Genomic DNA, 13,694 nt, shown 5'->3' with positions numbered 1-13,694 from the left:
TATAGAATCGTTAAAATGAAATAAAAGGATCAACTCAAAGAGAAATTGGAAGATAGATTGTGACGAAGTACGAAAATGTAGAATAACATAGGAGAAAAGTAGGAAGAGAGATGTTCTTTTGATATATTTATGGATAAAATAATTGTAGTTATAATTGTGGGATTTTTAAAATTTTGGAAGCAAATATATGAAATATTTATTAATTATTCAAACTATAGTTACAACCTTACTTTAGTTAATTAAAACTTAACCATTAATTTTAACTCATGCCATGTATCTCTCATGCAAGTAAGAACTTGGGGAAAATGGAGAGGAGTCGGATCCGTTAATATTTAATTGCTGCTAAATGAAAACGAATTAGCTCTCTTTTTAAAAAAAAAATAATGGGAATTTAGGGAAAGAGGAGAGTAGGGAATTGTGAGATAATATGGAGAAGAATGAATGGTATTTATAGATTGAAAATAGAGAACTTGATGGTTAAAATAAAGTTGACAACAACTAGATTTTAAAGTATCAAACTTAATAAATTTTAATATTAGAATTTTTTTACAAATAATTAAAATCCGTCCCGGCGCAATGAGCCCACTATGTACCCCTATCCGGGTAAGGGGCTGGGCCGGACACCCCTTTCCCTCCAACCCGACCATTAACTATGGCCAGGGCCGGCCCCATGTGGCCCGCATTTATATGGCTCGGTCGGGCCCAATTGACAGGCTTAGTTAGTACATAGATTTTTCAGAATTCTGTCGACAAGCTCTGATTGACTTGAAACTTGGCGGGTTCATCACAAATGGCCTGGTGATTGATGCTCATAGATTCGGGATGACTAATGTCGCTTTTTTGGTGATCCAAGGACCTGAAAAACGAATTCATAATTATTGAACTTTTCGGTGACGTACATAGATTTTTTGAAATTCTGTCGATCGATTCCGATTGGCCTAAAACTTGGTGGGTTCATCGCAAACGGTCTGTTAACGGATACTCATTATTTTGTCATCACTAACATCGTTATTTTTGACGTTTCTGAGTAAAATAATTTTATATTCGAACACATCGTGTGATGTTAATACATATATTTTTCATAATTCTGCCAACGGACTCTGATTGGTCTGAAACTTAGCGAGTCCATTACAAATGGTCTGGTGATTGATACTCATTGCTTCGTCACCACTAACATAGCTATTTTTGATGTTTAGGAGGAAATTAATTTCAAACTAGAAGACATCGTGGATCCACACCCGTCTGTCTATAAGTGTGTGCAAAGATTGTGCGTTGGGTTTTGAAGAGGCGAGTTTAACGCTGACACAATTAGAGAGCGGAGTGTGATTCTCCTGCCATGTACTGTAATGTTTACTCTCTCTCTCTCTCCACTCTTGCATTTATGTTGGGAGTTGGCCACAGACACCACTAACAGTTTATTGTACTTTTCCTATTTCTATTTATCTATCGTTCTAATTTATGTGATACATTTTTTTTTAGTTTGTATTAAAAAAAAATATATATTTTCTTATTTAATAATAATTTAACTTTGAACTTTTCTTTTTACGCTTAACGAGATGATGTATAACCATACAATTATCTTTGACTTATTTTAGATCACAGGATTCAAAAATTTTCCTTTATTTTTAAATTTTGTGTTCAGTCAAACTATATCACATAAATTGAGACGTAGAAAATAGTAATTTTGAGTTGCTTAGATTCTTTTATTTTACTGGTCCCCTGTTGAATCTTGTACTCCAGTGTCCAGTGAGTACTTAACTGTATTCTCTCTCGCGTGACCCTTTTTGGGCAAAAACTAAGATGCTTTTTGTCGGCACCATAGATCTCTTTTTTCCTCAGCAAACAAAAAGATTATACCACGGTTGTATAGATTGTATCGTTTATGTTGTTACATATTATACATCATTAATTTAATAAACCTACAAAAAAGTAAGATACGGGGTAGAATTATTATGAAAAGATATGATAAAAGCTGGTAATTGATAAATAGGATTAACATATAATAAGCAAAGACAAAAGGAGAAAAAAAAAGTAACGACGCGATCACATACCAAATCGATTGCTACATAAGATATGAGAATTTTAGTCGTTAGATAACGATGGATTTAACGATACAATATAATAATATTTAAATAACAATCAAAACAAACATTGTGTTTAAAACTAATAAAATAATACAATACAATACAATAGGTAATAATCATTCAAACAAGCTGCTAGTGTCACTCGTCTTCATTTCCTTATGTATGACTATAAGATGCTTCCCTTTGGTCTTTTGTATAACTAATACTTCCTCCGTTTCAAGAGAAAAAAGAAGACTTCCGAAATTTGTGGTCTAAATTAAGTCATAGCAATTTCTTCAGCTATAAATTATTTCATCAAGGGTAAAATGAGAAGTTTGAAGATAAATTGTTAGTACAAAATATGAAAAGATGTTATTTTTCATTTGGGACAAACTAAAAAGAAAAAGTATCAAATAAATTGGGACGAAGGAAGTAATAAGGTAGTTTTTGAAGTTGAGTTAGACCCAATATATATTGAGAAAATTACAGCCAAATACCATTCGACCATCTAGTTTACAAAATATGTACACAATGTATATGTAATGTATACTTTATACATATAATATACATAATTATACACAACATATACAACCATAATGTATAAGTAGTGTATACTACGACCATGTTAGTAAACTAGTTCGACGAAGCGTACATTTGTACAAGTATCTCATATTTATTCCATGATCTTATCTGCCTCTGATTAATTTGCATGCTTAATATTGATTGAGATAATCAACTGTTTTATATTATTCCAATTCCAAACGCAAATATACTTCTGACTCCTAGAGTTATGGCTTATATATAATTTTGAACAATTCATTTTGACACACCGTTAGCTTAACATGGATAACCCCTAAATTTATTCATAAATTTTATTTAAAGACTCAAATTATGACATGTTCTAATTAAACATATGAACATATGCTAAAATGTTTCTAATTCCGGCTTATATTTTGGAAAAGTTGAAGGCACGTGTTCACAAGCATCTATTAGCACGTCAACCACATAAAATATGTTTCCTCTTTTAATTATATACACATCAGCATCAATTGGTTCATCTGGGTTTTACGACTTATTAAGATTAATGCGTATAATTAAAGGATGTAACATATTTTAGGTGATTAACTTATCTAACAATAGGCGTTTGAGAGCATACGCAAAAAAAAAAAAAAATTGAAACTGTCTAATACAAATACTTTATCATATATTCAGGTGCTTAATCAAAACATATTATTGTTCGAATATCTAATTGAAGTCATTGACAAATATCATATATTATGCCATTCATATACCTTCATAAAGCAAATTTCGGAAAATCAGAGGCCAAGAGACTTGTGCACATGCATATTTGAGTTCTTCAAGAGATAAAAGAGCTTTGAAACTTTCAATACTCACTTAGCCAATGACGCGATTATATATTGCTACTCCCTCCGTCCATTTTTACACTATTAGAAATAGATATTTTTTCCATCGAAATTTAGTGGTAAATTTGTGCTATAAAATATGATTTTTCCATCTCATTTCCACCGAACCAGCTCACTTGAAAAACACATGGTGGAAAACAGGTTCCCACTGAAACAGTGAGAAATTTCCTAATTTTTTCGTGTGAAAACACTACTATTTAGATTTTTTCCACTGACATTCGGTGGGAAATAGGCATTGAACATTTTTCGGTGGAAAAATAGAGATTTTTTAATAGTGTTACTTGTCTACTATATTAAAAATAGATGTTCACTTTTATTTGTCCAGTTTAAAAAATCAAGACTGAATTTAATAGTTAGTTTCTAAATCATCCTTACTATTAATTAACTATAATCATTTATCATGCATTTTCCAAATCATTGCATTTATTATGTTCAACGAGTAATATATTGAACTTATCTTTTTATTAATCACTTCTTAAGGGATGTGCTAAATCAAACATAGAGGGTAAAAATGGACTGAGGGAGTAACTCTTGTCTCAACTCTCAATTAATATTGTCGTTTCCTTTGAATATAAAGAAAATATACATAAGAGTAACTAAAGATTAAAAAAAAAAAATCTCTAAAGTAAGCAATTCACATTCTTATCCTATCGATACTGATAACAATTTCGTAACTAGTTCATGGACCAATTGATCCCTAGTTAATTAATTAATTTAACATAAACCCGACTTACTAATTAAAAATTGTTTTTTACTTCTTTTTCTAACTACTACGTATGATTTTGGCAGTAAACGAGCAAGAAGAACAAAAGTGAGCCAAGACCCATGTGAAAAGGCACCTAAATTTCTGCATTACCAAAGGCCTTCTCTTCTTGATTTGTGGGTACTAACCTTCCAAGAAGGCTTAATTATGGGCAGGTGGATTTAAGATTAAAATCTAATTGGTTGAATTTTTAAATTCTTATTTTATTACATTTAAAAAAAATCTTTTTATAATATAATATTTATCCAAAAGTTTGTTATTTTTTATATGCGTATTTAAATTTATCTGAAAAAAATATTTGATTCGATTGAACCATAATATTCATGTTGCATTTGCTTTTGGTTACGACTAATGTTTGAAATTTGGAGAATATTAACAAGGTAAGAACTTATTCGTACCTATATAGTATTTACATCACTCAATGTACTGTACCATGATGAAATAATAAATGAGGTAAAAATGCACAATAATTAACCATAGGTTTAAGTTTTCTGCACTAGAGTAAAGTAATTATTCTTACATCATCAGTGTAATTTGATTTATTATACATATTACTTGCATGTATTTTATGTTAGTGCATAATCTTTAAAACTCTTCAATTATATTTACGTAATACAAGAATGTGCAGAAAGTGTTGATATTAAAATTAAGTGAGAATAAATTGTTATCATGTTAATAGTTAATTTAATTAAATTGAATTTATTTAAATATAAGCAAACGACAAAAGTGAGGTATGCATGTGACCATTATCTGTTTGGAATCTGCAATCATCACTTAAACTGATTAATCAGTAGCTTTGTTAATTTATTGACACCAAGTTCAAGTTCAACTCTATTTGCTTCTTTTATTATTGAGTTGTAGTCAAAGCTGTCCCCCTTCAAACTCCAAGAAGATGCTACTTTGTTTGGCATTTAATTGCTTAATTTGCCTAGAAATAAGTATAGGTGAATTCAGAATTTAAATTTTATAAGTTCAGAAAATTTTATCATTTGATTTATTGGATTGAAATGTCATACCTCTTTCGTTCTCTTTTACTTGTTCAATACTCTCTCCAGTCCAAACTAATTGGAGTTTTACGTTTGGGCACATGAATTAAAAAATTCACTAATTTCTAAAAATTAAGAGGGGTTTTGATTAATTAGGCCATGGTGGATGGGCAATTTGGTTGTGGTGCCAGGAATTCATAACTCAGGAGATTTCCTAATTGCTGGAATGCTAACACACCCATTGTGGGTGTGGCATTCATGGCACACACACCCCTGTTTGGGTGTTATTTCATGATACCACATTGTTGTAGGATACCCTCAATAATGATTTGTTTTTTTTTTTAAGTTAACATAATTATTATAGAGATATGAGAATGTGTCGAGGGAAAATTAGGAAACGAGAATTAAATGCTTTCTTGGATTTGTGAAAACATCAATTATTTTGGATCAAATTTTAGAGGCTAAAAACTCGATTATTTTGGATCGGAGAGAATATAAGAGAGAAATTTAACTCTTGATTTACTTTAGAAAATTAGGAGAGAATTAATTATTATTTTTACCCTTATCATTTCGTAGCCCTTTCCCGCACTCATTGAAGTATTGTTAGTCACATTTAAAATTTAAAATTAAGTACTATTAATAAGAATAATTTAGTAGAATGAATATATTATTAATACTTTCTGACGGGAGTGCAAAATATAAATTGGACAAGTAAAAAAGAATGAATGATGTTCTTATTTTAAAAAAATTTAACACATATATAGAATTTAAGCCAAAGTTATTAAATTTGAAAGAACTCGTAAGTTTTACATTAGATCCCCCCGGTTATTAGAGTCCTTCATCAATAAAATTAATTGGAAATTTCTTTTAAAAGTCGGCATTCTTTATTTTATGATTCTATCTTTAATAGGATGAAGTGTATAAATATCCAATTTTGAGACCACGTTTGAGCAGTGCGCAAGAATTTGTAAGTTTCCCATTTTAGAATAACTTCATACATGCGGTGTCTGAAATTTTATATGATTAAAGTTCGAGGCTTCGGGCACATATGACTAAAGTTTTATCATTTTTATTTTGAACTTCAGGCACATATTGTGAAGTTCAACTATTTTTTCATGAACTTCATTCATATGTGAACGAATTCAGTCATTTTTCCCTGGAGTTCACGAACATATATATGGATATGAACGAATCCAGTCATTTTCCCCTGGAGTCCACGAACATATATATGGATGAGGTTCAACTATTTTTGCCTAAGTTCAGCCATATGAAATGTCATGTATCTTAAGTTATTTCGATGCGAGTAAACGTGCAAAACTTTACAAAATTGAATATAAGTTAAATAACAATGCCAAAAAAAGAAACCAGTAAAATTTTTACCTTTTAATAATTCCAACTTGAGACATGAGATAAAGTGATATTATATATACATTCAGACCTTTCTATAACAGCCATCTTTTATTACAATATTTCACTATAACAATCATGTTTTTTGTGAAAGCGATCTTTCATGTTGTATTATATGCTCTCTATAACATCATTTCGTTATAGCAACAAAAAATATTGAAGCAAACGACATTGTTATAGAGAGATTCAGACCATATAAAACAATTAATAGGTAAAATACTAGATTTAATTTATCTAGTTGCTACGCACTTGATACAAGGAAGTGTAAATTAATTAGAGAATATTTGTCTCCTAGTATACCTTGTATTTTTTTGTAACTAATCAGTAAAATTACAGCTTTTTCCCTAATGCAGTAGTTTTAAGCTAACATAACCATAGGATTTCCAGGTAATAGATGTGACCCAATTTGATTGAAAATTGGGCCGTTAGTAAGGCCCGTAACAATTTGTCATTAGTTGAGTCTCATTTAGAGGCAACAGAGGTGGCATGTCAATGCACATATAACATTTTTTTGTGCGGACTATCCTTCACAAGCGCTAGTCTTTAATTATTGTCCCTCAAATTGGTGGTCTTTAATTTTTATCCTTCGTCTAATACCCTAAGGTTCTGGGTTCGAACCCCAGCTCAGTAAAATAAAAATAAAATCGCAAGATAGAGGTTTGGATTCGCAAGACAGAGTTTGCAAAACTCTACCTTACATGCAAAACTCTGCCTGCAGGTAGAGTTTTGCATTCAAAATTCTGCCTGAGGCCCAACTTTGCTACAAAACTCATGGTATTAGGCGAAGGCCAAAAATTAAAGACCGTCAATTTGAGGGACAAAAATTTAAGACCGGTGCCTTTGAAGGGTAATCATGCAAATGAGGGATATTTTAAAAAATATACAACTTTTGAAAATATTTACACCGCGTAGCCCATTATGATATACGACGACCTAGAAGAAGCAATAGAGGGCTTAAAATACTCAATACAGATAAAACAAAACGTCCTAAGACCGGAACAAGGTCAGCGTGCGTCCCACGTCTATCTTGCATGAAAAAACAAAATAATTTTAGAATTGCTGCACTCAGGGGCGGATGTACCAAGAGCCCAGGGTGTTCACCCGAACACCCTAGACAAAAAATTACAGTGTAACTTGGAGCAAGGGATTGAAGATGACGGCCAAGCCACACAAAATGGCTAGATGTGCAATTCGTGGCTAGGATCGGAGTGCAAATTCGAGGCTAGGATTGCTATTCAAGTGAAGAAGGGTCCATGTTGTGTTATTTATGCAAAGGCCACTTTTGGGCCTTTGCTGTAATAGGAATACTATATTATACTTGCCTTAGTCATTTCATGAGAGAAGTTTTGAATGATATTGAGATGAATACTCTAAATGAGTGATGGTTTGTTTGGTAGAATTAGTGTAGTACTACTCTAGTGATTAGTGTTTAGCGATAGTTGATTATGATGGATTCCATTGTTGGCTATTGAACCCTTTTTCCAAAGAGTTCATATGAGAGTTGTTCATTTGATCGACTCTTAATTGAATTCAAAATAGTATAGGTTCGTTAGTAGAAATTCATTAGGAGGGTTTAGGTTTCAGATACTTAAATTTGCCTATAATTCCTTTACTAATTGGGTCTTGCTTCTATTCACATCCCCTTTTTTTCACTTCTCATCTTTGATTTCTACTCTGTCTTTGTTTCTGCGTTTTTGTTGTTTGAATCCGTGTCTTCCACAAGCCAGATCGTATCATATTATCGGTCAATGTTGCATAAATGATTCTAGCATAACTAATCATGAAGAAAAAAGACCCTTATTAGTTAATTACTCCCTCGGTCCATCTTTACTTGCCCATATTTGACTTGGCACAATTATAAGTCATATAATGCTGGGAAATAAATTGGGAATAATTAAAGCATTAATAATAAAGGTAAAATATGTATAAAATGGTAAATGATCTCTTGATTTTTAAAATCGGACAAGTAAAAGTGGATATCTATTTTTAGTATAGTGGACAAATAAAAGTAGATGGAGGTTTAATAGTTTACCTAAACCAGAATTTCTTCCATCTGAAAATTGTCAATTCGTTATGAAACTAAGGAGCTGCTTGGACATGACATTACAAAAAAAATGGGTAATTTGCGGAGGTTGAAAGTTGCAATTCGCGGGGTTTTTATCTTCCGATAACAAATAGTGGAGGCTAAAACCTCCGCGAATTACAACTTTCAATCTCCGCAAATTACCTAGTATTTTGTTGTGTGATTTGAAATCATGATTTGAAACCATGAGATGAAATCGTATTTGGACATACAATTTGGATTTCTTAAGTTGTATTTTTTTTTATAGACATAAAAACCCCACAAGTTGTGAAAACTATCAAAACTTTCCCAATTCTTATACACTCTTACCAAATAAGCAAGTTATAGTTCATAACAAAATTAATACGCTACTAGAAGACTGTCACACCCCAATCCTGATAGGGCATGATGGGCACCCGTCCCTTACTTAGGGCCGAGCGAACCCGCTGGTTCTCGTTATACTCATAGTCTCACAGGACTCTTAAGGCATGAAATGAAACGCATAATGGAAGCCTTTCGAAAACATTCTTTTCGTCTTTCTCGAATCAAATAAAATATGTAATCATATGAATCTGTAACGTAATACATAATGATACATCGACTTAAATAGCCGCTTACAAGACTGGCATACTGTATACATGACTCTGTCTACAAAGTCTCTAACATAAATCAATATACCGTAACATGGATACTCTGACTCGGCAACACTCCGTCTACAAAGTCTCTTCTAGCAATATCCACTACTCATCTGTATACACCTGCGTGGCATGAAACGCAGCGCCCACAAGAAGGGGCGTTAGTACGAATAATGTACTGAGTATGTAAGGCATGAGTAACAACATAACATAGATATGAAAAATAACAAAGAATGAGAAAGATAACCTGTACATCTGAATGCCTCGTAAGGCGGATGTCATGCATGCTTAGCCTTTTAAAAAAATGTTTCTATACATATACATAGTACCATGCCCGACCATTAAGGCTCGGTGTCATATATATAGTATCATGCCCGACCATTAAGGCTTGGTGTTATCATCATTAGCCCGTGTCCGGGCCTCCCGCGTCCCGGGCAATATCATAACATGCCCACTGCAGTGGTGTGCACATCTACGTTTCATGCCCGGCCGACTATAGCGCGGCGCGGTGTGAGAAAATACATACATATATATATATATATATATATATATATATATATATATATATATATATATATATATATATATATATATATATATATATATATATATATATATAGCATACATGAGAGCCCAATCAAAAGCCACAACTATATCGGAGTGACGTAAGGTCGGTAACCTCCGATTATATTATGGAATAAACATCGTCGCATTGTCTCACCTTGAGAGAACAATTATTATAAGGTAAGACTATCAATGAAGAATAGCATTAATAGAAAACATAGAATAAGAACATAAATCTCATAAGGCATCAATTCATATACTTTCGGAATCTTAAAAAAATAGTCATCATCCATGAATAAAATTGAGACATCAAGAAATAGTTCAACATTCTTATATCGTCATTGAAATCATAAACTTGGAACCTTTAAACATGAAATCATTCTCATCATAGTCATCATAGAAATATTCTCACCCTTGACATCATCGTCGTCATTGTAAAACATATCCATCGTTGTTGTCATAAAAGCTTACGGAGTCATAAACCTCTGGTTTAGGAAAGACGAACATTTTGGAAACATTCATGAATTATTAGGAAAGGGTTAATGACTTGGAATCATGAACATCTAACTTTCGGAAATACGGAGGCTATGAAAACATTTATGGAGTTATAATCATAGGAATTATGCCTTTGAAAGAAAGGGACGAGCCTTAACGTACCTGGAGGATAATTTCTCGACTTCCAACTTACTTCTTGTCTTGCAATTCACTTAAGATTATTCTTCGCCTCGTAATCTACATATACAACCATTCATATCATTGTTAGGTTCGTCATCATGCTTGTCTCAAGACTTTAATTAAAATCCTTCTAGATTCTGTCGAAATTCGGGTAGCATCTCCCCTATTTATATGCCTAGCCCGAAATCATAATATCAATAACCAATCAACAACAACAATACCAACATCATCAATGCCATTATCCATGCCAATATATATCCTAAAACATCCCACACGATGTTTTCTAAATTTCTCAACTAACCAACTTGTGATACGACTATTTAATAATTTTATTTCCGTAAGGAAGCCGAAATTAATACCAATAATAACAACAACAATACCCTCAACATTCTATAAGATAATTATATATATATTCATCCAAAATTCTCCTCAAACCTCAATCCATAAGCCAACAACAACAACACAACAACTACAACTTTTATTTCTTGAAAATATTCCTTAATCAAGGTTGATAAAGAGAAAGATTCAATGATTCATACCTTATATTTACTAAAGTAGCAAAATCTTCAATATCCACTTGTTTCCAAGCTCATTCCAACACAAAACGAATTTATAATTGCGTCTACGCGTTGCCCGGACCTCGATTGATATTATGTAGGTTGAATTTACCCAAAATTCTCACTTTTGTGATGTATTTTTGCTCCCCCATGTTGCTGAATTTTCTAGAAATTTTGAGAGCTTTTTATGACCAAAAAGAGGGATTTTGACCCTTTTATAAGTGGCAAAGTCGGCAGTACTGTAGCAGCACTTGGGGAAAAGAGTTAAAAATTCCCTTCAAGGATGTGAAATTCATAATATCTTGCCCTCCTTTAACAATTAATTGCACGGTTTGACCTTCAAATGATCTGGTTTTTAATTTTTGTCCTTCACATGGGCTGGTCTTTAATTTTTGCTCTTCAAAATCGAACTTATGCCTAGCGGGACATAAGTTTTTTAAGGGCGCGGTCACATCTTGTGCATATCATGATGCTTAATTTATGTCTCTCTAGATATAAGTTCGATTTTGAAGGACAAAATTAAAGACCAATCCATTTGAAGTAAAAAATTTAAGACCATCACAAAATGGGGACAAAAGTGCAAATGACCCCTCCTTCAATAATTTGGCCCAACATGCATCTACCGTTAATTGAGTCAAACATGTCCTTATTTCACACGAGACCCCAGTTTGCATAATTAGACGACTAAGTTAGATTAATTAGTTTATCACTCCCTGCCCTCTACTCGACCCCATTTAAATTGTGAAACTTTTACCCAACTCATCCCCTCTTCTAAATTTTTCAAATCTATTCAAGTGAGTTTAATTTTTTTTCCTTTAATTTGGGTACATTTCGAGTTAAGTTTAGGCATTTGGAGTATTATCGAAGTCATCTTCCTCACTTATTTCTCTCGATGGTTTATGTAATGTCCCAATATTCTTTATATGAGCATATTTTTGAAGCAATTGATGAGCTTAGTTATGTAAATTTGATGCAATCTAAATGCGTTTTATGGTCTGATGGAATGTAAAGACATTTTGTAGTTTGATGGAATGTAAAAACATTTTGTGGTTTAAAGTAATGTAATAAATTTTCTTTTTGTATGACAGTATGTTTGTTGTGTCTTTATCTAGAGCTTCTACTTTATGTTGCATAAAATGACGCCTTTAAGTTGCTTTAAAATGGCACATATAATGTGCTCTATGTGATGTCTTGAATTGATAAGAACACTAGTAAAATTGCCGTGAATGTACGAACTATTCTAATGATTTAAGGAATACTAAAGGGTTGATTTCTCAAATGGTTACTCAACTAATAGTTACTATTATCTTAGAAAGTCACCTTTCTTCTTGATTACAGTTTTCTTCAACAAAGAAAGTGACTTTCTGAGTATGAGATAATACCTATTAGTTTAGTAATCATCTAAAAAATCAACTCGAGTATTAATAAATATGAATAGGTAAAATTAAAATTAAAATTTATAAGTATCATCTTACAACACTAATTACCATATAAATTAAAATAATTAGATTATTATTTTTAGTCGTACACTTGAGAAGATACAATTCTAATTTATATAAATGAACTTAAACTTTTTCAATAACAACAATAAGCTATCCATAGGCAACAAAATTGGAGTTGATATTTTGAGGAACACCAGCAAGAAACTTTTCTAGCTCCTCAACATTTGCCACAGCCAAATCAAGAGCAACCTGGAAAAAGATGCACAAGACTAAATCATTTAGATGTAATCATTCATAAAATGATCATTTATGACATATCTAAATTGAGATACTCATTTACATAGGAATATACCTTACTTTGGCATTTAAACTGAATTAATTTAAAAAAAAAAAAAAAAACTGTGGATGCAACATACCAGTGGGATCAAGGTTGGTCAAGTTTTGATAAAAATTATTTAGGAAAGAAGTAAGTTATTATTCTTGAACTCCGCTCTCTCAAATGCCATCCATGAAAAATTTTCATTATTGCTTTTACATCATAACCAAAGTGCATGCATAATTCCCTATATTGATTATTAATGTCGAAAACTGATACACAGATAATAAAAGGGGAGTGCCAAAAAGACTAAACAATGTTTAAATAATTAGATCTCTTGAAATCAAATGTAAATAAATATTCACAGGGTACATGACTTAGTAGTCCAAAAAAGGAGTTCAAACAGTTAGAATAAGTTCAAGCCATTTGCAATCTCTCTCTCTCTCTCTCTCTTTTTTTGGCTACAAGCTAGTTCTTTTTCATCCTCCACAATGATATGAACCGACAAAAAGAGCTACTAAATTGTACCACACGATTCAGAATCATCAAAGGGGTTGCTCAATATCGAAGGGGTTGCTCAATACTAAAATCTGTATATGTCAATGTTGTTGATCTAGAAATGCAGCCTGTCAGTTTTTCTCACTCTTATCTTAGATTAGAGGCCACATTCATAAAGTTTTGGACCCTTTTTACTTTTACCTACAATTAAATTACATTGAAAAGCTTTCTTTTTTGCAACTAATAGGCAGAACAGGAAGGCCACTGAAACTTGTTTAACAACTACAAAATTATGTTTAGCA

This window comes from Lycium barbarum, chromosome 9 (assembly GCF_019175385.1).
Source record: "Lycium barbarum isolate Lr01 chromosome 9, ASM1917538v2, whole genome shotgun sequence".
Classification (NCBI taxonomy): Eukaryota; Viridiplantae; Streptophyta; class Magnoliopsida; order Solanales; family Solanaceae; genus Lycium; species Lycium barbarum.
This window is presented reverse-complemented; position numbering follows the sequence as displayed.